Source organism: Mytilus galloprovincialis, chromosome 10 (genome assembly GCF_965363235.1).
Source record: "Mytilus galloprovincialis chromosome 10, xbMytGall1.hap1.1, whole genome shotgun sequence".
Classification (NCBI taxonomy): domain Eukaryota; kingdom Metazoa; phylum Mollusca; class Bivalvia; order Mytilida; family Mytilidae; genus Mytilus; species Mytilus galloprovincialis.
In genome coordinates, this window is record NC_134847.1 from 68,465,956 (window position 1) to 68,471,578 (window position 5,623).

Sequence of the window (5,623 nt, forward strand, 5' to 3'; positions counted from 1 at the left end):
ATTATTATTTGTATAGCATTGAGTAAACTGATTTTAATAAAGGAACCCGTGGTTCAGATATTTCCTGTTAATAACGATTTTATTATATATTGAATACATATCAAGATAAAACAAATCGTCTGCACTATCCTTAACAAATCTTATAATGCAGAAGTTTATATAAAACTTGATCAATACAGGAGTTTATATTAACTTTTGTCAAAACGTTCTGAATTGAACCAAATCGGTTTATGCTATTTTAATAATGTAGTATTCATAAAGTAATCCAACAATAATTTATTATATTGTATAACTTAATCAAGTCAATAATGCGAGAAAGTGCATACAGAAAATAAAGGAAATATGAGACGGTAAAAATACAATGAATTTTCTCACAGGTAAAAAATAATAGTATTTATTAAATTCCAATGCATTTGAATCAAAGACGGCGAAAGTGAAAATGTAATGCATATGTTGTGTGGTGTATATAACAGTTCATTCGCAGGCAGTTAATTGTCCATTAAAACCAGGATAGAGTAGTATTTGAACACGCGCCTAACTGATAAGCACATTAACTTTTAAAAGTTATAATGTATGCATTTTAACTGCTGGGTAGATATAACTGGAGATACTCTCTGAGGAGATACTATTTATCTTTTTATGAAAGTTAAATTAGTTTGGGATATTATTTAGGGTTTACTAGCACGTAGCGTGATCTTTGGATTAATTTGCATTACAAGGCCAGATTTTAATTATGCGATTTAAACCACAAGAATCTCAATTGGTCTCTTTCAGTTGAAAACATTTAATGACAACGTTAATTTAACCTGTGTATTAATGACTGTGGTGTGTGTTTAATGTGATTAATTACGTAACTAGAATGATGGAGCGCTCAGCAGAGGAAAGAATTACTACTGCATTGGACAAGTTAAGGAATGATCTTGTAAGTGTTTAAATATTTTTAATGATTTTCAATATGTTGAATTTTGTAAAAAGAAAGTTAATATTTTTTTTTATATCTGTACATTATTATGAAAGGAAGGTGGTATACGATTTCCTTACTAGATAGCAACCCAGATATAACACATCAAAACAAAAACGCATACGGTCTTCAATCATAGACATGTATTAACACCATATGATCATTTCTGAGCGATTAAATGGTCTTTTGACAAGTTAATTCAGGTAATAAATGAATAAGCATGCAGAGATTTCAGCATGTCTGTTATCATTTTAAAAGCCACCGTAAATCCGTTTTCATATGTATTCATGAACGCCTGGTGTCCTCAATTTTACAACGGACCAACATGCATCCTTAATTTATCATGCAAGATATGCATCTCTGAATCCGACAGTCTGGAACTTTGTTTAATAAAGGATTATTTTCTGAAAAGCCATATTTGACTTCGAATATTCAATTGTTTATTTGTCAAGTTCAAGTCCGGTTGAAATAAAATACTTGTCACTGGACGTAAACCAACAATTATTATTTTTTTAGTATTTCAACTTCTGTTTGTTACATGCTAATATTCTTATTTTCTTCTTGACTGGGGTATATAATATCATAACAACTGTTCCAAATATCAGGCAGTTAAGTCAATGATAGGCATTAACTATAAATATAAAAAATATGATGTGGTATAATTGCCAAAGAGACCAAATGACACAGAAATTAGCAACTATAGGTCACCGTACGGCCTTCAATAATGAGCAAAGCCCAAACCTCATAGTCAGCTATAAAAGGTCATTGATGAAGGCTATATAATCTGCTGCTCCTCTTAGCAGACGTATTTTAGAAGTAATAATTGTGTGTACATATAGAATGACATGTTGTCTTTCTGATTATTACCTTGTGCACTACGACGTTAAATATGCAACTCAGCATGTCGATCTAGTACAAAGCAGGGTTCATATTAATATCGCATTAACATATTCTCGTCCTTGATTTGCATTCAATTTGCTACAGGGCATTACTAGTAAAAAGCGCTCTATAATCATCATCTCAAAAGATTAAGTATTTTGAACTTATAAATTATATAAATTTCACCTCCATCATTTTAAATTTTACCACCTTTGAATAAAATTCAAAGGTCCTCCCTCTTTCTGTTTCAATTAAAACTAGATTAGGTCGCTCCTAAAATGTCTTTTAATACAAAATAGACATCTCTTTTCATATCACAAAAATAATGACACGGGCAGGTTCGGGTTGCTTATTTTTTAGTTTTCTATGTTGTGTCATTTGTACTATTGTTTGTCTGTTTTTTTTTTCATTTTTACCCATGGCGTTGTCAGTTTATTTTCTATTTATGAGTTTGACTGTCCCTGTGGTATCTTTCGTCTTTCTTTTAGCCTTAACGTACTCAACAATATTTACCTCTTAATGGCATGTTACTTCAAATTATATATGAGACGTGTTATTTCAATTGGTCAATTTGAAAGTCAAAAAGTAGATTAAGATCTTTGATCAATGAAGATAAAGTATACATATACTCAAAATATAAATATATTTATATAACAATGACATTTAAATTGTGTTTGGAATTAGTAGAAGAAAGGGTACATTTTTATATGGTGTGTGAACGTATGATACAAAATTTCTACACGCACAAATTAAAGCCAAAACAATTAAACAGGGATTCCTTATATCCATATTTGCCCTCTTATCTATGATTAGTACAGGAACTTTGATAGAAAATTCAAACCTAAAACTCTTCTCATCAGCTTTTTAACCAAAGTTTGATAATTAATATCTTATTTTTCAGTATAACATAAATATAACTTATATTTCTTTTTCGTATTAATAGCGAAGAATCGAAAAAATCATACTTTCATTATTTTTAGATTGAACTAAGAAACACTGACATCAAATTACTGATCCAGCTTTTAAATATACATGATACAATACAGACTTTACTGAAGCACAGAACAATGTCAAGGACACAGTCGTGTTACAACTGTTTAACAAGTAACAACAAATTAGGCAGTATAACATCCCTCAAACTAGAGACGCCAATCTTACGTCAACAAAGCATGCCGTCATTTTGTAACTTAAGTAGTTCGTGTTCTAGTTTAGCAGGTAAATATTTACTTGGAAGTCATCAATTAACCTTAGACACTTGTGCGTGTTTAATGCTTAGTTTTAAAGAATAGATACAGAATTTATACATAAATAAGTAAGTTCACTAGATTGATGGGTGATGTACAGAACAGATACAATTTGCACTAATATCAGTTCAAAAAATTCATTTATTCATTGTACCTATAATTCCTCGACCCATGCTGTTTAATGTGAAAGCGTCATCATCATAACTGATATGTATTTACAAGCATGTGGTCGCGACTTTTTAATAAGAATAAGAAGATGTGGTATTATTATCCATGAGTCAACATTCTACCAGGGACAAAAAGACGTCGATGTTAGCTATTATACTTAACCATACGACCTTCAACATACAAGTAGACCGATTCCCAAAGCAAGCTTTGAAAGGCCACGATATGACAAACATAAAATATCCCAAACGAGGAAACTAAAGGTTTGATTTGTGTACACAACAATGAACGAAAACAAATATGATATATCATGAACAGTAACTAACGACATCCTCTAAATTATTAGTTTGTATTTTACCCTGTCTAGCTACATGGTATTTTGGCATTGGTTATGTTCTCTCAAAAGCGTTCATGTATTTGAAACGAACCATTTACGGGTGAACAACGTATGAATGTAAACTGGTTTAAAAAAATCACTATTTGAAAATCTTTAGCTTGATCTTTTTTACATAGATTTGGACTCAAACGTCATTTGATAGATGAAAATCTTGGTATAAGGCAAGCATTTTTGATTCAGTCGAGCTTTTGATTTCATGTTCAAAGAGATAGCATCTATATAGATTGATATAACTTATCGAATATTATTTTTTTTAAACACAGTACCTTATGTATATGGTGTAAAGATTATTGAAATAAATAGGTCGCGTGTAACATGATGTTTTCTTATTTCATTAACGTAAGTTAACACTACTTTCTATAAGTTTAGAAATATATCCATTAGAGAATGTATTCAAATACCGTCGTTTAATCATATGAAATACATTGTACAGTTGATAAACATCAACAAATCAATTTATTAGATTTTCTTAAAGTGTGTGTACATCAATTACAGATTTAGGAATTGCTGCATGCGATTTTTGGTTAAAAAAAATATAATACCCCCTTCACCCCTTTTCTAAAGCAAGACGTTCAAAATCAGCCTACCCTACTCAATTTTAGTAAATGTATAACTCTGCTGACGTCAATACTTTAATTTCAGATAATGTTTCGCTCTATACAGCACTGTAGTTTTGTTAATTCCGTTTGTTAATTTTTGATATTGCGGCTAGTTACAATATTTAATGTATACATATAACATGCGATTCTTATATAAATGGAATAACACATTTTTGTTTTACTGTTATAGAGTCGTCGCCAGTAAACAATATGTTTTATTTCGCTGAAAGTGACGAGGATATATCTGAAACACCAGAAATATCCCAAATATCCGAAAATACGTTATCAGCTTTCAAAAATATGAAGACATTCTGAAGTTCAGTGTTCAGGAATGGAAATCGACACAGTCTGTTGAGATTTGTCTTGAAACATATTTATCATGTAAATCATTTGAGAACAATGTGTTTTGATGATTAAAATACATAGATACACTGTACATAGAAACTATCAATGAAATGTTATCAATAAAAAAAACTATCATGATTTTTTTTGTTATAATAAAAAAAATCATTAAGATTTGACATTAAAAGAGGCTGACTTGGTAGTCACATGATAATCTTGGAGGGAATTAACTCCTTTCTATTTTATATCTGATTCTTTTTATATACAAACAAAAAGGAGAGGAAACACAATTAAAATAACGGTAAAATATACGAGAAAGCACATCTACAAAATAAAATTAAATTAACAATATTATCACACATGTTTTTCCTCGGAATCATGTTAAATTAAGAACGATCATAAGGTAAGACGTGTTTAGTTGTAGCTTTTGGCTATGAATCAATATCGTCTTCTTAGAACTCGATTGAAAGGTTTTCAAAAAAACGATAACACTTTAATATAAAATATACAAATCACGCAACATATACGTCATTTCGTGTATTCGTTCGTAATTGCCATGTGCTATAGATTTCGATTGCTTGGATTGAACTCTTATAAAAAAAACCTTGGCTTACAACCTTCACATTTTACTTCCGTTCTTCAGCAAACAATCAGGTAGTGTTTAATTAACTTTACGCATTTCTGCGTAGTTTATATGTACATTGTGCAATATCTTTTTAAAGTTGATTGAATTTAAGCGCAATTGTACAGTGAACCCTACTTCAAAAGTGCAAAATGTATTTCAGCCAAACTTGTTGCACTGACTGGTATACATTTTGTTTTTGTAACTTTTTCCCTGTGATGCATTCGTAGATTAGGTAAGATCCGGGGTCAAAGACAAGTTCTCTGACAATAGAAAATGTGAAGGGAACTGGAGACTAGTTAATCTTGCGCTTATTCAAAATTAACTATAGATATGTTGGTAAAATGTACATATTATAGATAGTAATGCATAACAGTAAGACAAAAAATAGTAAAATCACCAAAAAAAAACTCC

General features: G+C 30.4%; 1 long non-coding RNA gene across 1 annotated transcript; it reads left to right on the top strand.

Moving 5' to 3' along the window:
• Window positions 1-398: 398 nt before the first annotated feature.
• LOC143048216 (uncharacterized) lies at window positions 399-4,542 on the top strand. Its single transcript, XR_012969765.1, has 3 exons — window positions 399-922; window positions 2,821-3,055; window positions 4,436-4,542. It is a non-coding gene; the product is annotated as an uncharacterized LOC143048216 (long non-coding RNA).
• The last annotated feature ends 1,081 nt before the right edge of the window (window positions 4,543-5,623 follow it).